The following is a 22189-nucleotide window of genomic DNA, read 5'->3' on the forward strand; positions in this document are numbered from 1 at the left end:
TCAGGTCCCATGATTCTAAACTATATGATCTTTTCATTCACCTCTCCTGAATTTGAACCATAAAGTTATCCTTATATTCTAAACCTATCATTTATATTTTTAATTTACATTGAAAAGCTTTTCTTCTGAATTTTGATCAGAAGTCAGTATATCTCAAGGTATTGAGAAGAATTTTATTAGCACATAATTTATCCAAGAAGTTCTCTTGAGTGTGAAAAGCAAGCTGAGTGTCTCCTTTCCACCAAGGTGATTTAGAAGACTCTTCCTCAGTCATGAATGTGCATGTGAATCACCTGAGAACCTTGTGAAAATACAGAGTCTGACTCAGTCAGTGCGCGGGAGGGGACCTGCCTCTAATACCGTCACGTTTTCCATCGCGCCCTGTTGATCTCCAGGACTCCCCTCCTCTCAGCTTGTGTAGCTCTTTTCCATTTCCAGATTAAAGTGCCTCCTTGGGAAATTTCAACCTTGTTTAATGTGCGCGCTGTGCATTGCTGTTATTAATCTTAGTTTACCAACGAAACAGAATCGCTGAAGGTCAGTGGGTGCTCGTAACCATTCAACTGGCTAGAGAGGCGGTGATAAAGTCACACCAAGGGCTGGGTTCCTGACTCCAGAGCTCTTTCCAGAGTGTCACCCTCACCCCGGAGGGAGTGCTGCGACCCCTCGTCATGCACTAGGGCACTGGGACACCGCATCAGCAGGTGCAGGAGTTGGCAACCCGGTGGCGTCGTGACCCAGCCTGGCTGGGAAGACTCTCCCAGCCTCTGCTCCAGAAGTCCCCCCTCTCATCCCCTTACAAGACACACTTGGAAAGAACCGCTTGGCAGGTGCAGCCTTCTGGACTGTGCTCTCCGCCGGGACCCCAGGGTGAGATAGACTCCGCCCAACTCCCTGTTCTGAGCCCACTTCCCAGGTCAGCTGCGCTCACTGGGCTGCCCGCGTCCTCTCTCCCGAGGGTCACTTCATGTAGCCTGCGTTCACGTCCATCTCTCCCCCGGCTGCCAGTTAATGACAATCTCCACCCTCACTTATCTCTTCCATAACTTCGATTTCACCTTCTTTCCCTCTTTAAAGCTACAGAAGAGGAAAATTTCCAGTAGGATCAGCAAAGTGGTCAAAAATACATTCTGAGGTGCTTATTTCTTCTTGTGGGAAAAATGCAATAGGTCAGAAGGGTTTTTTTATGTTTTTGTCCGTTAATCTTCTAAGTTTTCCCACCTATGTGATTTTTGTGGAAGATTGTCTTCATCACAGTCAGGAGAATATATTACATTTGATTGACTGACTCTCGGCGAAGTGCCGCGCCCCAGGGTCCCATCCTCACGCGGCACGGCTCATAAATGTTGAATGATAGTAATGATGCTTACGGTACCATTTTACAGTGAGCTCAAAAGGTGCAGCTGGCAACTACGCGTAAGAGAAACACTATACGTTTCCGTGAAAAGAACGGTTATGACAATGATGTACAGTGATAGCAAGGTGGTATTCCAATCCAGGATCCTCTGGTGAGGGCCTAGGGATGCCCATAATAATACAATTAAAGAAATACAGCTTGCAGATGAGGCCTGTCACTGCCAGAGAAGATTTAGAAAGGAATAGTGCATGCTGCAAAACTGTCTTTTCTTCCCCAGTTAAATCAGTTTGCATAACAGGCATGGAGCATACGAAAAAGAAGAACACAATTCTCTGCCCAAAATAAACTTAACGGAATAATTTTAGCAAGAGCGACTGTATACATTTTACACGTGTATGTGTGTGTGTGTGATTGTATATACATATACGTAAGATGGAGTAGAGCAACTATATATATAGTTACACACACGAATGTTTTAAAATATAGGTGTTATTATTATCCTTCAGGTATGGTGAGGACAATATTTCAGGAGATGATTCGTTGAAAAGATAAATTGTTTTAACCTCAGATCTCGAGAAGGGGGGGCACACCATGCCAGGCAGAGCCACACAGGGAAGCACCTGGGGTGGTCAGAAGGCATAACCTTGATTGTGGTTTCTGCAGGAAGAAATGGAGGAGGCCAGCAGCAGGTTTAGGATTGGCTAGTCTGAATAATTTCAGCATGCTCTGGGGTGTGGGGGCATCCTTACTTGTCTGGCGTCTGGCCTTGGAGTGATTAGGGCAAGGAAGGAGGTGGTTGGGTTGTAGGGTCTGGATTGGCTGATTTGCCTATGACAGGCGCAGTGCAGACTGCCGGGAAATCCCCTGCCATCTCTAGCAATTGGCTAGGCCTGGGAGGGATAGTCCCTCCAGGGTCCTCAGGGCCCCCAAATCCCAAAGCATCAAAAATACAGAAAATAAAAAGGCACGATCAATATAGTCTATAGCAGATTAAAACATTTATGTAAAAGGTTCTATCTTTCCTTGCATATAACCACAATAAAAGATGTTAAAAATTAGGCTTATAAAACACTTTTGCAAATAATTCCTCACTTGATTGATGCAAAATCCTCCAGTGAAAATACAAAAGTGTTATCCTAACTTTATAGAAAAAAAACGTATAATTTGTTTTTCTTTAAAATGTAATCTCTCGGGCTTCCCTGGTGGCGCAGTGGTTGAGAGTCTGCCTGCCAATGCAGGGGACACGGGCTCGAGCCCTGGTCTGGGAAGATCCCGCATGCCGCGGAGCAACTAGGCCCGTGAGCCACAACTACTGAGCCTGCGCGTCTGGAGCCTGTGCTCCGCAACAAGAGAGGCCGCGATAGTGAGAGGCCCGCGCACCGCAATGAAGAGTGGCCCCCGCTTGCCGCAACTAGAGAAAGCCCTCGCACAGAAACGAAGACCCAACACAGCCATAAATAAATAAATAAACAAATACTTAAAAAAAAAAGTAATCTCTCTAGTGCAAAAATACATTCCAAATGGGTTAAACATTTCACCGTTAAAATGAAATCATAACAGAAGTAGGATAAATTATAGGTGAGATTTTTACAATGTTGAGTTTAAGGATTTGTTAAGATAACCACTGTTTAGTTATCCACTGATGTGCAACAGATTTCCCCAGAACTGAGCAGCTTGAAACAACAAGCAGGCATCATCTGCGTTTCTGTGGATTAGGAACTGGGCGTGGCTTAGCCTGGTGGTCCTAACACACCTCACCGGAGTCTGCAATCAAGGTGCCGCCCAGGATGCAGTTACCTCAAGGCTCAATTTGCAGACGGGAACTTCCAAATTCACTCACATGGAGCTCCCAGCCTCTCCACAGAGCTTTCTCCTGGTTTTTCCTCAAAGGGTGGAGGAAGCGTGACAAAAACCACAGGTATTTTGTCATATAACCTTGGAAAAGACATCCCACCACTTTTCCCGTGTTCTGTTCATCGGAAGTCCGTACGTTCAGCCCGTATTCATGGGAGCGGCTTACGCAGGGGCAGGAGCAGGTTTAGAAAACGTGGGACATTTAACAGGCTGCAAAAATAGAGTAGCTGGCAAAGAGCTTGTTAAAGGTCTAAATATACAAAGAGCTCTTAAATTTAATAAAAATAATTAAATTTTTAAAAGAGTTCCTAGGAAATTAAGAGCAGTTCAGAAAACAGGAAATTCACATTCCTACCAAACCTATGGGGAAAAAACTTACAACCCTACTAGCAATGAAAGAAATTAAAATGATTAAAATGTGAGATTATGCTTTCCAACATCAGATAGTTAAACAGGAAAAAAAATGATAACATCCATAGAAGACATACACGACTAATGGTAGTAGAAATTGGTAAAGCTTTTTGAGAAAGCAAGTTACCTATAAGTATGATAAGCTTTAAAAAATGCTTATACACTTCATATAGAAATCCTCATTCCAGGCCTCTGGAAGAAGAAAGTTGAAAATGTAGAAGCAGGTTTAGTCATAAAAATATTTATCGTAGAGTGACTTGTATTGGCAAGAAAGTGAAAACATTTTAAATATTCAACATTAGAGGAATCATGTAAATGGAAAAGTGACACACAACCCCCTCATCTAAATGGGAAATAAAAGCAGGAGGATTTCTAAATAAGTGTTTAAATAAGAAGTAAAAGTGGAAGGATTCTCTCCTAAGTCACAGAATGTTCCAAGAAGGAGCCACAGCTCAGCTCAAGGAACGATACTGTCCCAAAGATGAACTGTTTTCCTACAATAAAAGGGAGATACTCGGTGTTGCTCTGGAGAGAAAAGGGACGGAAAAGTAGGTGAACACACAGAAAAGCAAGGAAAGGGGGAAGAAAGAGAGATAAATGCTGAAATGCTGAAAAATAAAGATTGAAACTTGAACTTAAAAAACTTCCTCAACCAAGACGTTTATTTTGAGCAGTGACTTCTGATGTCAGGCATCAGGTTGTCTGCGTTATCCCAAGGGGGACCCCTCCAGCTCCCCAAATCCTCAGTCAGTCTCACACACAAATGCCTCCTCTGATATTTTTATTAAGGAAAATACCTGAAATTCATATCTGGGTCCAGGTGGTACAGAGCAGATCTTATGTGAGACGGTGAGAAGATTCTCAGGGAGAACTAATTTAATTGAAGAGCCTGATCAGAAAATCTACAAATAACAAATGCTGGAGAGGGTGTGGAGAAAAGGGAACCCTCTTGCACTGCTGGTGAGAATGTAAATTGATACAATCACTATGGAGAACAGTATGGAGGTTCCTTAAAAAACTAAAAATAGAACTACCATATGACCCAGCAATCCCACTACTGGGCATATACCCAGAGAAAACCATAATTCAAAAAGACACATGCACCCCAATGTTCACTGCAGCGCTATTTACAATAGCCAGGTCATGGAAGCAACCTAAATGCGCATCGACCGATGAATGGATAAAGAAGATGTCATATATATATACAATGGAATATTACACAGCCATAAAAAGGAATGAAATTGGATCATTTGTAGAGACGTGGATGGACCTAAAGAGTGTCGTCATACAGAGGGAAGTAAGTCAGAAAGAGAAAAACAAATATCATATATTAATGCATATATGTGGAATCTAGAAAAATGGTACAAATGAACCGGTTTGCAGGGCAGAAACAGAGACGCAGATGTAGAGAACAAACGTATGGACACCAAGGGGGGAAAGCAGGGCGGGGATGGTGGTGGATGAATTGGGAGATTGGGATTGACACATATACACTAATATGTATAAAATAGATAGCTAATAAGAATCTGCTGTATAAAAAATAAATAAAATAAAATAAAACAAAACAAACAAACAAAAAAAAAAGAAAAAGAAAAGCCTGAACATCCAGTTAGGACGGATGGTGAGAAGATAACACCCCTAGTAATTTACAGAAATCCTGGTGAGGGCATTGAACTTCCTCCCATCCGTTATATGGCGATTTTGAGCCAATCTCATAAACAGCTTAGAAAGCGGGGTGACCCTGATTGCTATTTCGATTGCCCAAATCATAGAATTCTATGCAGCCCTTATAAATGAAGCTTTAGAAGAATGTGTAATAGCAGAGAAGGGTGTCTAATGTGTATTGTTCAGTGAATAAGCGAGTGCAGAATAGTATAGTTAGTGTTGTAATCTAATCGTATATACATTTTATACATGGAGAAGACACCAAATATACGAAACATGTCTATAGAGGCTATCTGTGGGCAGTGGGGTTAAAGTGATTTTTATCTTCTCTGTTCATCTGTATTTTATACAGTAAAAAGCAGTGCTTGCTTTCTGAGACAATCAGAAAGATTGAGAAGGCTGTCTGTGTGTTTATGTGTCTTAGGTCAGGCTCCCAAAAAAGCAGAGCCTGAAACAGGGGTCCTTGTTTAAGTTATTTACAGTTTCTTAGCAGGAAGCAGTCTAGGGCAGGCAGAAAAACTAAGCAGGAAGGTTTAGACATCTCTGGCATGCCACAGTATTCCCATTTTCCCTTAAAAAGTAATTCTTACATAGCTGTTAAACTCCAACATTAGAGGATTTAATTTACAAAATGAATGCATGCTCATGTGTAGTTTAAACTGTTTTGAATTTTTTTTCTGTGAATTTTCTGTGAGCGGTAATTTAAAGACCAAATGGTCATTTGTGGGGTGGGAATCGTTCAGGACTTAGCCCTTGTTCGATAATGTCTGTTATCCAACACTGAAGGCAGTGTCCAGGCCAGTCAGATATTAGGTTTAATAAAGTAGACATATTTTCCCTGAAGGAATGAAAATACCGTGATCCAAGTCTACCTTTGGTGCTAAAGTGAGTGTCTCAAACCTTCTCCTCAGTAACCCAGTCGTTCAGGCTTGTTTAGTATCATCTCTAGTCTTACCATCAAAGTAAGGCAACTTACTTTGCAGGGCAGCTCTGCAAAGGCAACTCTCTTTTTTCCACTTGCTTGGGGCCAAATGCCTGAGAGTAAACCAGGGGTCTTTTCTTTTACACATGTAACCCAGGGGCAAATTCTGTTGGCTCTCCCTTCAAATCGAAGACAGAATCTCTTAAGCTACTCACATCTCATCACCTAGTTCAAGCCGAACTTGTTTATGCCTTGGGCTGTGGAATTAGCCTCCAGACTGGTCTCCTCATACCATCATTGGGAATTAGGTCTCCACATGTGAATGGAAACAAACATTCAGACCTTAGCAGTCTCTAATGCTTGTTCTTTATTTCAACCTTAGACAGCTGCTTGCTTTTCCTGAAATTCATCTTTAATTATTGCCTCCATTTCTCACATATTCTCTTTCCCTTCCTAGAAAGTCATTGCCCACTTACCAAATGTATAGACATTTACTGAATGACGCAGTGAAGCTGGGAATCACTGTGGTTGTGTGTTACTTATTGTTCTGTACTCTGCCCACAACGTACTTTGGGTCAAGTCTTCATTAACTGGTATATACTGGTGATGGGGTCTGTGCACATTTTCAGTAGGAAGGTAATCCAGCCTCTGTCCCCCCTAAAGTTCCTGTGAAGACTACAATGAACACATCTAACATGGAGACAAATCCAGTGTAAAACTAAATTACGTTGAAACTCATGCAAGAGCATGTTTGAATTTACATTAACGAACAAAACAAAATGTAATGTAGCTAGTCTTTCCTTTTGGTCTTTAATCCCAATGAATATTTCTAACATAAACTTATGTATACACACAGTTACAACATACAAATGCAGGCGTATATTTACACTGATACTAACCTGGTGTTCAGGCTCAGATACAACACTATCTTGCTCTTCATTATACATGAACCCGATCTTATCTTCCTGTTTAAATAAAATAATGAAAACCATACATCCACTAGAAATGTGCTGTTTAGGGTTTTGTCTTTTTTTTTTAGAAAGGTAATTTTAAAATTTATTTATTTATTTATTTATTTTTGGCTGTGTTGGGTCTTCGTTTCTGTGCGAGGGCTTTCTCTAGTTGTGGCGAGCGGGGGCCACTCTTCATCGCGGTGCGCAGGCATCTCACTATCGCGGCCTCTCTTGTTGCGGAGCACAGGCTCCAGACACGCAGGCTCAGTAGTTGCGGCTCACGGGCCCAGCTGCTCCACGGCACGCGGGATCTTCCCAGACCAGGGCTCGAACCCGTGTCCCCTGCATTGGCAGGCAGATTCTCGACCACTGCACCACCAGGGAAGCCCTAGGGTTTTGTCTTTGAATATAAAAGAGGCAGGACAATTGTTAAAGATTGAATTGTGTCCCTCTCCTCTAAATTCGTATGTTGAAGCCCTTAACCCCAATGTGACTGTCTTTGGAGATAATTAAGGTTAAATGAAGTCATAAGGGTGGGAATCTAATTCAGCAGGACTGATGTCCTTATAAGAAGAGGAACTCTCTCTCTCCACCATACAAGGACACAACCAGAAGGTAGCCATCTGCAAGACAGGAGGACAGTTCTCCCCAGAAATCAAAATTTCCAACACCTTGATCTTGGATTTCCAGCCTCTAGGACAGTGAGAAAATCCATTTCTGTTTTTAAGCCACTCCGTGTGTGGTATTTTGTGATGGCAGCCTGAGCAGACTGATACCATGACATAAACCTACTGAGAAAAGTAAGCTGTAATTTAACTGCGACCCTTGCTGTATAATCATCCCGAGGGCAGATGGCATTTTCAGCTTTCCTCCGGAATCCCCTCAGGGGGCATATGAGGAAGGGGTGGGGTGAAAGGGTTAAGTAATGTTTAACCAGTGTGTGTACTTGGTTCTTTTCATCTTCCTGAGGCTTATTAGCACTGAGTATCAATTCACTAGGAATGAATAATACCTTGAATGACGTCAGCTTCCGCCAACACGTAGAGGTTACTATGGCAATGGAGAAAGTTTGTCAGAGCACAAAACAAGGACCATGCTTGATATATTAGTCAGCCAGGGAAAGCAGTCACATATAAGCTGCAGCATTCATTCGATGAATAGTCATTTATGCAGCATGCGTGTCAGCAATTCCGCTGCGTTCTTCTGAACATCAAAACTTTGGCAGTTGTATTGAGAATCTTGGCAGATTTACAAAAGTGGTAACACTCATTTTCTGAGCCTAGTTTTTTGGGTTTTGTTTTTTCGTTCTTTATTTCTTGAAACCCATATTTTCTAAAGGTTCACAGGGTTTCGAATCCAAATGTCAAAGTGAACGTTTTCCACTAGGGTTCAACACCGCTGTTCGCTGCAAATCAGCATTGTTTTTCCTCCTAGTCATTTGGAAATTACTTTTATTTTATTAATTATATTTGGCCTTTTTTTAGTGCAATGTTTTATTACACTGCTATTGTCTGGTCCTATTAATTATTCTTAAATTCCCCTTAATTGCTCTTTTCAAAAAAGGCTGTAAAAAAAAAAGAATGAATGACAATTAAAAGTACAATGACCTATCTGATCTCATAGGGTAAGATGTAGATTTGATTTCAATATGTAGAGAGGAACCAGTTCCTTCCCCATGAGCAGATTACTTGAAAAAGGAAGTCATCATTAAAACCAGAACCAAAGCAAGTTCTCTAAAAGCAAGGTGTACAAAACTAACATCACTTCCTTTCTTACTAATGTTATTGTACAGAAAGTGAAAGCCAAAATCGTGTCGTATATCTTGATTTCAGCAAGGCATTCAATAGTCTCTCATGTGATTATTTGGCATGAAACCCCCGAATCCTAGTTCCGGTAGGAATTTCTACTCTGAGACATTTGCAGCAGTTGAAGCCAAGGTTTGCAAGATCCAGGCCGTATATTGGATCTGCAGTAAGAGGACCGGAAAGTCGATAATACCGGCAATACGCATAAGAGTAGCTGGGAGCACCTGACAGTGGCATCAGACTGGCAGGTGTGCAGAGCAGAGCTGGGTCTGCCCGGTCCCTCCCTGAATACCCCACACCCCCTGCTTTGGACTTGGTGATTATTCAAAACGTGGGGGGATGCAGAGTTTTCTGCATCCCCGCTGAGCTGTAGCTAATGGTTTAGGGAAGGAAATGGACCTAGAAAACCAGAGATGAATGTCTCTGAGCAGCCTTAGAAGGACCCCCATTGAGATGGATATTGCTGGATTAGAGAGGGGACCATGCACTGACTTTTTTCCTTTACAAATTTATTTATTTTGCAATTAACCAGTTTCAACATTTTTGTCAGGCATGAGGCAGGGCCACCGCCTTTAGACAGGAGTCACAAAAACAACGGTGAGTTTCAAGAAAGAATTCATATAATTATGTGTTTGGACTCCCCTGAATTTTTTTTTTTTCAAAATGTAAGGAATGGTTCTTCTAAAGTAATGATCCACTTGCTGGAGCCATCAGACTCTTTCTTCTTTCCGATTGATGTACCCAAAGTCAACTCAGTTTTGCTTTTACTGATCATTTACTTTTTAATGTGGGACAATTTAAAAGAGCTTTGGTGATGAAATTATTCTGATTTTAATTTCGCAGTGATAGAGCCCATTATTCTACATTTATAGACAAAAATCATTTGGGGAATGGGCTACTTGTTTTTTTCGAAGATGAAAACAAATGTAGCAGAGTAAAATTTTAAACAGATCATCAGTAATGTATGTTAAAGACTTGTCTTACAGTTTTCAGAACACGTCACTATATTCAACTCAGAGCAGAAATAAGTAGAAATAGCCAAACCACAAAGTCTGGTTTCAGTTCCAGGGCTGACCACAAGAGCAACTCAAATGTGGCTAAGGTCACTTTCATTCAGCGTTATAATCAAACTGGTTGATGCACAGCATGAAGGCTCCCAGGAGATCCAGAAAACGTGGGCTGTGTGTGAGCTATCTTTGGCTCCTACATTCCTGACAAATTCTTACCTGCTGCAGCGCCTGGGGTCCACAGCGGGTGGGCGATCCCCCAGCTCTTTATTACATGGAACCTCAGGATAACCTGGGGATCACAGGCATTGCTGCCTTTTAAGTGCTGCAGCTGCAGTTACAGGGAGAGATGGCAGGTGCCCAGCAGTAGCTGGTGGGCATTCTTTGCCATATGGGCACACCGGCTTCCTTCTGTATTTCAGTTCTTACTGCATCTTCAGGCCTGCTCTCCTTGTCAGAGAAAAAGTTCTGGATGTGGCCTGCCTTATGCATGACATTCTGAGAAATTCTTCAAACCACTATGCATTTAAAAACTGAGAAATAAACTATTAGTCATGAAGCTGTCAAGCTATATGGAAGGGGCAGACACTATCAATTGTGCGGTGGAGGAAAAGCACAGCTGAGATTTCCAACTCTCAGAAGAAAAATAAAGTAGCACAAGAGTCCAATAAAAGTCTTGATGCCCCTGGGTTAACCTGTGTAAAAACAGTGCTTGTAAATGCATGCCTTGAGCTGCAGGACACTGGTCACGGCATGCTCTGTAGTTCCACAGAGTTCCACAGTTCTGCTACTTAAAATCAGAGTGTCCTTGTGCAAGTACCTTAAACACTCTGTGCCTTGGTTTGCTCAGCTGTAAAATGGGCATGATAATGGCAATTGCCTTGAAAGTTTGTTAAGAGAGCAAATGAATTAATAGCTGTAAAGCCCTCCTAGCATGTCTGGGGCAAATTAAGCATCTAAACTGGTATCAGGATTACTGAAGGATTCCTGGACTCTCCAAAATGACCTTTAACCTCTACAAACTCAGGTTGAATTCCACTGCTGCCGATTTATCCACTACTGAAGAGATTTCATTTCCACTGGGATAGTCTCACTTTTCTTAGCTCTCCCTTTTTGAAATACGATTTGGGTGAAAAAGACCATTTTGTTTCCTACCGAGTCTTGGCTGCCATAGTCTCTACTGGCAGAAGAGGTAAAATCAGTGAACAGGTGCAGATCTGGGAACTTCCTGAGGCGAGAGAATGGAAATCAGAAATGAGACGGGAAATCCTTGATGTAAATGCAGAGGAATGACCCTGGTCACCTGTTCCTTGACCATCTAGTCAGCTCTCAAGATCAATGGCAGCTTCCTAAAGAATCAAATAATGGTAAAGATACTAATCATAACACAACCACGGAAGCAGCCACATTACCAGGCACTGGTACGGTTCTAACTGTACCAACAAATGTGCCCCATGTTTAATCCTCACATTCGCAGCCACTGTTGCTAATTTTCATTTTATAAGAGAAGTCTGACACAGAAAGAAATAACTTGCCCAAAGTCACACAGCTTCAAACTGGGCTAGTCGGACATCAAGTCCACACTCTTAAATAATACCCCAAACTGAGAAACACAGAAGGAGTTTTATTAGAAATCCTAGAGTCATTGATGAAAAAAATCTCAAGATGCAGCGCTTCTGTAGACATGGCTTCACCTTCTAAACAAGATATCATTTGAAAGTGCATTTAGCCCTGTTTAGAAGCAATAATTTCTGTCATGCTTTAGCACTAGTTTCATAAAAAGAAACAAAAACAACTATTAGAGAAGTTTAGAATAGACTTGCTGTTTCAAAGTAAGATGAATGCAATTGCACACTACTGCTTTCTCCATCAGTATCACTCTTAAAATACATTATAAAAAGTACTGCTACTTTCAGGAGTCTAAGAGAAGCTGTTCATCTCTGAATCATAAACAATCCTCCCCTAGAACTTTATTCATAATTCCATTTCCAGATCAGTACAAGGTCTTTTGCCTCAGACTGACTATTTTCATTGTGGCAAAAATAGAATAAGATTTATACTGCCCAAATCGTTTACTTCAAAACCAGTTTTCTTTTTCTTGTTATTGAAATTGCTTTTCCAGTTAAAAGATTAAAGTAATCCAGTTATACATGCGATTATGAGAATAGACTTTAAATATCGTTTCTTCTTTCATTAAATAGCTATGTAATGAGTTTATAAGTACTTATAAGAGGTAGACAAGTTGCCTTCATAGAATAAGCATTTCAGTGGAGGAGAGAAATGAAAGAAAGAGAGGAAGGAAGGAAGGAAGAAAGGTTAAGAATTTTTAGGACTGGGAAAGAAGGCAGTTATGATTGATTGATCAGCAGAGACCTACTTTGAATAGGTTTGTTAGGGAAGGCCACCTCTGTTTGTGATTTAGATTTTGAAAAAAAATTTACATTTCTCAACAAGAAAGAGAAATTTCATTCATGTGGTCTAGTTTTGATTTACAAAAAAAGTAGTTTTCGAGCATCAATAATTTCCAGACTGTCTCCCAAAATAGGACTCAACCACACTTTAAAATACTTCCCCGCTTTTCTTCTTTTTCTACTCAAAATGGCTACAAGAAGCTAAGAGAAACCCTGTCCGCCCACTCAGGTCCTAAAGAAGCACTGATTTATTCTTTGGTTTACGTTGTGTGTAGTATTCACAAGAGCAGCTTTGATTCAACATTAAGTACTTTTCCGGTTTCTTTTATTTTAATAAAAATTTAAAGAAAGTTTTAAGACTGAGCTTTGAAAAACCAAGAATGCTCACTAGAAATTGGTTTCATAGTTTTTATCTGACGAAGAGCTTCTCCCTTCTAACTTAGGCCTGTGGTTCTGACCTTATCTATCAATCATTCAGGTCCCTGAATAATATCTATGACTATTTTAGAGACCAGCTAATCATAAGAAGAAATGGTACTTCCTTCTCTTCTGTCTGAAAATGCATCTGCTTTCTTTCTTTTAAGACACAAGCCCAGAAATCTTCTATTTACTTGGTTTACTTTCAGTTACAATCTATTAACTTGGTGTAACTTTTCAACTAACAATTAAATGTGCATGCTGAGGAGTAATTTTGAAAGTTAAATAGTTGATCACTACAGGAGGCCTAGAAGATTTAAAGATTTTATGCTCTGGAAAAAAAGCAGCCGCATGGCACAGGGAGATCAGCTCGGTGCTTTGTGTCCACCTAGAGGAGTGGGATAGGGAGGGTGGGAGGGAGACGCAAGAGGGAGGGGCTATGGGGATATATGTATACGTACAGCTGATTCACTTTGTTATACAGCAGAAACTAACACACCATTGTAAAGCAATTACACTCCAATAAAGATGTTAAAAAAAGAAAAAAATAAAAGCAGCACCAGGCTGCTTTCCAGATAATTTTATACAGTAAGTTGTATGCCCAGGTTGCTTCCTAAACTGGGCCTATTTATTCCCACATATTATGAAAAATGTTCATTATTTTTCTGTGTTATTATGAATGAATAATGTGGAGAATTTGGAAAAAAGTTAAAATATAATCTACCTATATCTTCAACACCCATAAATAATAATTGTAAATATTCTGACATGTATTTTACAAATGATTCTCTTACAAAATTGAAGACACATTGCTCTTACAAGATGCAACATCGTTTTTCACTTTAAAATATATCTTAAGAACTTTCTTATGATATATTTTTATTTTTCAATATTCTCTAAGAAGATAACTTTTAGTGGTTTAGTAAACATTTCTAGAATGAAAATACCTGACTGCAGAATGAATACCCCATCATGTGATTTTACCAAAACTTACATTTAACCATATTGTTCCATTGTTTGACATTTTTGCAGCTTCCAAATTTTGTAGATAGAACTGGGATTGACATCCTTATTATAGAAAGCCCTTTGTGTATCTCTAATCATCTCCTTGGGATAAATTACAAGTGTGATTAATAAACTAAAAGACATAAAATTTATAGTGCATTTTATACATATGGTCAAATTATAAAAAGAGTGTCTCAACTCACATTCCCACTGCCACAACAAAGAGAATGCTTACCCTCATCCCTTTTATAGTGACTGGTTTTACTTTGCTGAAATTTGAAGGACAGGTAGCATTTGTAGCAAAGGAAGAGAACTATATTTGGTATGTAACAGAATTTTAAGATGCGAGTAAGCCAGTGCTCAGATGAAATTCATTGACCTAAACATTTATGTCATTAAACAATAATGTATTAAATTAAACTAAGGCATTTCCTGAAAATTTAGGAAAAGTATGTTAGAATAAAACAAAAGGAGAAGATAAAAGAACTAATGATATAAAAACCAAAGGCAGTAAATTGGAAAGTTAAAATTTAAAAGGAGGTAAAACAGAGAAGGAAAACTAAAAAAGGGTTCTTTGACAACTATGGTGATGATTGTCTCTCATTTCTTCCCCTGAACTACCACCTCCTTCTAAAAATCTTATTTCCATTGCCAAGGAAATTTGGGGAACTGCATTCTCCAGCATATTCTTCCCAACAGGATTTCAGATTTTCAAGCTGAAAAGTCAGAGAGTCTCACTCTAGGTATAAAAGTCCAGGGAAAAACAAGGGAGAAAGAGAGACGATTATTTCATCCTGGAAGTTTCTGGCAACACAAGGGCTGAGTGAGGATTGAAGAAGCTTCTACAGCATGAAGAAGAAAACACAGCTACTGATGAATATCTTGCAAGTAAATAGAATCCAACATACATGAAAAGAACAACGGCCGTCACAAAAAGGAATTTATTCCAGGACTCAATCGTAGTTAAAGATTACGTAAAATACTGCTATCAATCACAATGAAAATACTATCTTTTCATTTCAGTTGATACAGAAATGACATATGAAAAATTCCAACTCTGTGCCTGATTAAAGAAAAACATTTTTATGAAATAGGAGCAGTTAACTATTTCCTTTCTGGATGAGAAGAACACGTGGGAAATCACACCCTGCATCCTACTTGAAGGAGAGAGGCTAAGAGCAGTTAGTTTAGGCCAGATCAAGACACCATCACTTAATTGTCTTTTCAGGAGTACTAGTCAATTCAGAGAGACATGAAAAGAAAAAAAAATGTAAAACTAGAGAAAAACGTGGCAAAGTTATCTTCTACAGGTTATATGATTCTATACCTTAAATGCAACCAAATGAAATTTTTAAAAAAACTATTAATCACAAATATAATAAATACAATAACAACTATTACATCCAGGTCAGAAAGTGGTTGGTTCTATTAATATACCCAAACAGAAACACTCTTTACTGCTTTAATTGAAAGAAAAATATCAGATTTACAATAATACTCCCCAGAAGGGAGGTTAAAATATCTTAATGAACTTAGCAAGAAATTTGCAGCACATGTGAGGGAGGATTTTAAAAGTTATACCCACTCTCATAGATAAAAGACAAAAATGACAGAAATGAAGAAATATTTGCCATTCATATAAGAGTAAATGGCAATTTTCTTAGAATTAAAAGAACATTCAAAAATTGACAAAAAAATTTGAATAATCCAATACAAAAGTAACAAGGGATTTGTCCAAATAATACAGAGAAGAAGAAGTTAAAATTTCAATGAACGTATGGAAAGATTCTTCCCTTTATTAGTAGGAAGGAAATACAATTCAGTAACAATGCGATATGAGTTTTCACTATCAATAAAAGTTTAAAAAGAAATCAAATCCCAGATTGACAAAGTGGAGAAACAGGAACTCACAACCCCATGGTTGCTGGCACTGTTACTGTGAACACAAATATCAGTAAAAACTTCATAGAAAAATTTGAAAAAATAATTACCAAAGTTTTAACTATGTTAATTATAATTTATAATTATAAATTTTGACCCAATCTTGCTCTTACAAATGTCCAACATGCATGATAAACAGGTCACTGACCAAATGTTTGCAACTCACAAACATTTTAAAAATGACTTCCTTGGTTCATTAAACCAACAACCAGCCTTTCCTGCTGTGCAGGCAGATCTCTTTCTGCCTTTGGAAAAGCTGTTGGGAAGAGCAGTGTTGGTCTTCTAGTTGTTCTTCATTAAATTCCGCACTGCCCTGTGCAAAGCCAAACAGGATGGGTACCGGCCTTTAGAAAAGCTGATGACCTATCCTTCCCAGAGCATCTTACTCCTGTGGTCTCAGTCAGCACCCTCTCCCCTCCCCAGAAAGGAGACGGCCTTTCTCTCACCTGAATCAGCCCTTTCACCCTCAGCATCCTAGTCTCCTTGGGGTCTTCAAAGTCATCAGTTCATCACTTATCCCATGTGGGCCTGCTTTTCAACACTTTTCTCTCTACAACTCATTTTTTCTATCAATATTTAAAATGACTAAGGTCTTTCCCTTCTTTTACAGAATAAAAGGCAGAAAAGAAAACTGCAAAGTGTTCCCTTTAACTTTCCTGCTTCCCAAGCTACGCAGCAGGTAAACTGGAAAGATTCATCTCACCCCTCTGGCTCTACTCTTTACCTCCCAGTCCCTCATTTACTGAAATCTGGCAACTTCCCCCGACACTGACCGAAGCTGCTCTCCCTCCGGACGCTGTTGGACTCTCTCTTGCCAGTGGACTTTTCAGGTTTAGCTTCTTCACTTCTCTGCAACAATAAATATTAGTAAATTCTGTTGCTCCTTTAATCGTTTAATCCAGGCTTCTGCTTCTGGGACACTGCAGTCTCTGGAGACTCTTGCTTATTCTCTTTCATGGGCTCCTATTTTCCTACGCTGCCCTTAGAAGTTAACCCCAGGGCTCTGTCTTTCGGGGCTCTCCCTGTGTGCCCCCATACATCCTACCTGCTTTCTCCACCAACATCCCTAACATGATTGCAGAATCCTCTTCTGAGCTTCTGAAAGACTTAATTTTTCACGTCTCCATCTACAGACCTATAATGTCCTAGAGTCATTCAAACTTAGTAAGCTCAAAACTGAACTTTCAGTTGATTCCCCAAACTGGTTCCTCCTCTGTTGTTTCCTATCTCTAAAAAAGGATACGTTGGCACAGACAACGCTGTGTGTAAACTGTTTCTTTTTCCAACTCAAGACAAAGGAAGGCCCTATTCTCCAGTCCTCCCTGCACCGTGGGATCCTGAGACAGTTCTGGCAGAGGCCCGTGGGGAGCAGTTTCATAGGCTCCACGCAAGCCTGGTGCTAAGGTTTTCCCCATTACCACACACACTTCTCACATGGCCACAGTGAAGAATTCTAGAAGGGCCTGTTATAGGAGAAAAGACACAGCCTGATGGAGAGTTGCCCCACTTGTGTTAGACTGTATGCTAAATGAGTGCTAAACAAAAGAAAACTGTATCATGTTGAGCCCTGCATTATTAGACTTGTTTGTTACTGAAGCTTTGGTTAATTTCCCTGACTGATACAAACACCAAGGTAAAAACCTGAGAGACACCCTTAACTTCACCCCTCCAGCCAGATCCAATTACTACTGAGTCCTCTACTGCCCTTCATCCTCAGACCAGCAGCCTTCCAGGTCAAGCATCACTTTCCAGGGTCTGAAGTCCCTGCTACCCCCACCTTTAGAGTAGATCCTGCCAATCAGCTTTCATGGTGCAGCCAAAGTGGTCTTTCTAAATGCAAATTTTTTCTGTCTTATCTGAAACCCTTCCTTCATTTCCTGTTCCTTCAGGATAAAATTCTAAGTCCTTAGCATAACATATAAGGGTCTTAATTATCTGTTCCTTGATTATTTTTGAGGCTTAAATCTTACCAACCTCTGTTCTCATTTGACTCAGGCAGTTCACAGATTATTATACCTACAGTTCGCTATTCTCATGCCTCCAGACTTGTGTACATTCCACCCGCAGCTATAAACAACCCCTCATTCCTTACTTTTATCTAATTCCTTTTTTTCCTGGATGATAGGGCCCATATGTCGCCTCGTCGAGAAACTTCTGTCCTTCTCACTACCCCTCCATCATCTGAGCCACCTTGCCCTCCTAGGAGCTCTCCCAACCCCAGGGTGTGGCATCCTGCGATCACAAGACCATCTCACTGCATCCTGATGGCCTATTCACTTGTCTCTCCTTTTATCCACTGCTGCTTGAGAACAAACCTTGCATCGTACCTGCTTTGTGTTCTAAGTCCCAACTGCAGTACCTGGTACCTAGTAAGCACAACATAGATGTTAATGGAATTAATAAAGGAATGACATTTGGATTCATTTACTATGGTCAGTATTCACTATTACTGAAGACAATAACCAAGTATAGAAGTGTGTGTTGACTCCGTAAATAATCATAATCATTGCTTAATTATAATTATATGTGAATTGTATATGATTATTCACATATTATGTATGGGAATCATATGATATGAATTATAATAATATCATACAAGTCACTTCTCTGATTTTTAGCGAGGTTACTAAGATATAAATGTACTATGATTTTTTTAAACTTCCCTAAATTTGCTCAAGTTATTCCTCTGCCTGGAATTCTCTCTCCCGGTGTTGCTGTTCAAAATCCCTTCCTTCCCCTTGAGGAACGCCAAAGTTCCACCTTCTCTCAGCTGTTCATCCTCATTCTCTAGTCAGCAGTGATCACACTTCTTTCTGGTTCCATAGGCTTTGTTTCTTTGTATTATTTTATTACTTTACATCATTTTCATATATGTAAGGGCAACTTCCATGGGCTTGTAAGTTCTTAAAGAGCAGGGCGTATACTGCTTTCCTTTTTATATCCCTTCAGAGTCTGGTAGAATTCTTTGCACAAAGTAGGCACTTAATGAATGTTATTTCAATTAAATGTTGGGGATTTCAACCTCAGAATCACCAAATTAATAGAAGATTCTTGATTGCAATGGTGCTTTCCAGTACAATGTTTCAGGAACTGTGCTAAGATTTTTACGTGTTAACGCATTTAATCCTCACAAGAACCTTGTGTATAAGTATAATTAATATCACCATTTTGTAGATTAGAAAGATAAAATAATTTGCTAAAGTGTACACAACTGATAAATACATAGCGTTATCTTAACCATTATCCTATACACTTACGGTAGTTATATATTGGCAATGGATTTTTCTCTGACATACTAATCTGTTTAAGAGAGAGAGAGAGAGAACTATGTTTTCCTTTAGTTTAGTTTCTTTCATCCAAATATTTTTAAGAATCATGGTTAATTGGATTGAACTTTCTATATATGAAATATATGTCTGTGTATGTATACATACATATGTGTATATACTATATATGAAATTGATGTGTAAAATATATATATATTATAAAACTGTTTAAAATTATATATAAAATATACAATAGTTAAGTGCATGTAACTATCATATATATGATCATTTCAAGGATCCAAAATACGTACTGCTGCTTGGATGTGTAATTACACGTACTGAGTAGCTGTAACTCTTTGAAATGCTTATTGCCCTTCACTAATGTGGTTTTGATTCTAAGAGCGATCAGGCAGTTACCTTTCTTTACAGATGGTTAGTCAGCCTAGCTTCCCTAAGTAACAAAGGACCTGTCTGCTATTCTGATAAATCCTTACCAGGGCCCTCTCATTCTCTGTTTCCTTTGAGCTAATTACAGGATCTACAGACAATGAAAGCCCCCTGCATTCTAGGACACCCTCTTACTTTGGTGTTGTCATAGCAGTGCTATTTTCTTGGTTACAGAGAAATGCCTGCCATTTTGTGCAGTTCTCCCAGGTTGGCTGGGTCTGTTTTTTAGCGCTGTCCCTGCGTGATTGGAAGGTGCTACAAGATGAGTCAGCGATGGCACCCTTGGCAGCTGTGACAGGGCCCTGTCTGCTCACTCCCCCCTCCCCACAGGCGCAGCTGAACTTTTGCTTTTCCTGATCTGATGTACAGTTGAATCGAATATTGGGGACGGCTGTGAGGCAAAGGGGAAATCAGCACAAAACAGTGGATATCAGAACCTCCCAGGGAGATCCTGCAGCTTAAATGATACATCCTAGGCTGCCACAAATAAAGTATGACCACCCAGCTCCCTAGATCTATATCTGTCTTACAGGGATATTTAAAAATACTGTATTCATTGATAACAGGATTGAATACCTTTCTTCACTCTGGGAGCTGATGAGAAAACCAAGATGGTGGCCAGTGTACCCCAGGGTGGATGGTAGACTGACCACCTCCATGGCCTGATTCTCCAGTCCTTTGTAGCGTTCTCCCATTCTTGGCTAATGGTGTTTCGCAAAGTGATGCAAGTGGAAGTTTGAAAAGCTCAGTGTATCTTGCTCACATCTTCTGCCACCACTATGAGCATGCGCCCAGCTGGTCCACTGGAGGGCAGGAGACATGTGGGGCAGTAATTAGTGGCTCCGACTGAGACCATCCTGGATCAGCCAAGGCCATTTGACTCCAGACATGAGCAAGGCAAGCTGAGACCAGCCTAAACCAACCTGCCAAGTCATGAGCTAAATGGATGCTAGTGACTTTAAGTCTCGGTGTTCCAGAGTCATTTGTTACTCAGCACTGTCATGGCAGAGACCCTTGATATAACCAGGATTGCCTTTAGCGCAAGGATTTCCTTTTATCAATTTCTCTCAAGTTCACCATACAGTAATTTCTTTATAAATTATTTTGCATAGGGACTTCCCTGGTGGCGCAGTGGTGAAGAATCCGCCTGCCAATGCAGGGGACACGGGTTCAATCCCTGGTCCGGGAAGATCCCACATGCCTTGGAGCACTAAGCCCGTGCACCACAACTACTGAGCCTGTGCTCTAGAGCCCTCGAGCCACAGCTACTGAGCCCGTGGGCCACAACTACTGAAGCCCACGTGCCTAGAGCCTGTGCTCCACAACAAGAGAAGCCACCATAATGAGAAGCCCGCACACCGCAATGAAGAGTAGCCCCTGCTCGCCGCAACTAGAGAAAGCCTGCGTGCAGCAACGAAGACCCAATGCAGCCAAAAATAAATAAAAATTAAAAAAAATTATTTTGCATGGAAATTGTGTATTTCCTTGTGTATCTCACTAGATGGGAAACTCCTTAAAAACACAGATCCTACCCAGTTCACTGTTGTGGCCTCAGCGCCTGGCTGTTGAATATCACCTGTCTCTCCAGATCTGCCCTTTCACTTTGGCAGCCTATTTGGACATTGTCTGACCGATTGACCTCAGTTCCACTTTCCTTTTACCCTGATTTTACTAGTCTTGTCCTCACTATAAGAAATACTCCTATCAGTATTAGTGATGTTAGTAAACTTTCTGCTGAATCCAGAAGGGCCATAGAAGGCTGTTACCAAAGGCAACATGATAGGAAAGGAGACGGGCAGCAAAAAGCAACATATGTCCAGGGCAAGAACATGGTTCTAGACAGGAAGAGCATCATGTCCAAAAGGCTGAGACGGGAAAGTGATCTGATCAGTAAGCCATGGCGTAAGGTGTCAGCCACAGGTCAGGGTGTGTCAGTCATGGCACTGTCACCCTTTCTACATCCATAGCCTACTCTCCTGTTTAGAGGATGAAGTTGTTTCCTTAATCTCCAGTCTTGGATTCTGTCATCTGTAGATGGATTTCACATCAGCTACCACCCTACCTGGCCATACAATCACAGCTGAATAGCGTTCCCTTGCTGCGTCGCGCCTGCAGGAATGACTGCCCAGGGGTAAGGTCAAGGACGGCTGCCCCTGCCCAGAGCCTGCTGCCCTCTGCCCGGAGCCCTATTCTCTGCCAAACCAGCCACCCCCAGTCCTTACCTGCTGTTGCCAAGTTATTTTTTTCCTCATTGACCCTGTCTTGATTCGAGTAATCTCGTCACACTTCACAGTCTAAGTAGCGACGAGTTTAATTTTCTGGGAAGGACCTATCCAAGAAAACTACTTTATTGGTGAAGAAAAAGTTCATGAAAGAGTCTAGCAAGTAGGTGAAACCTACTTGGGTGACAGATAATACCCCAAGTTTCCCTTCTTGCTTCAGCAGCAAAGTAGGACCTCTATCATTTCTCTATATGTGTGTTCATCAGGAGATTGGTAATTAAGCTTGCCAGATATTAAAGTCAGCAACTGTACAGCTGATTTTTGTCTCCAGTTTCCTTTATTTTCCCATTAGAAAAAATATGAAACTTATATAAAATAATACACAAGAGTGAAATGAATGCCTTGTATTCATCATTCCGTTGGAACTATTGTTAATATTTTTCTAGTCTCACTTTATCTGCCTCCCACATGGAAAGAAAATAGCAGACATCACACTGCTTAATCTC

General features: G+C 40.5%; 1 long non-coding RNA gene across 1 annotated transcript; it reads left to right on the forward strand.

Moving 5' to 3' along the window:
• Nucleotides 1-2847: 2847 nt before the first annotated feature.
• Nucleotides 2848-15156, forward strand: LOC309647732. The gene is made up of 2 exons (XR_014256271.1): nt 2848-7252; nt 7580-15156. It is a non-coding gene; the product is annotated as an uncharacterized lncRNA (long non-coding RNA).
• Nucleotides 15157-22189: the final 7033 nt, after the last annotated feature.

Source organism: Balaenoptera physalus (assembly GCF_965194825.1).
Source record: "Balaenoptera physalus genome assembly, chromosome: 18".
Lineage (NCBI taxonomy): Eukaryota > Metazoa > Chordata > Mammalia > Artiodactyla > Balaenopteridae > Balaenoptera > Balaenoptera physalus.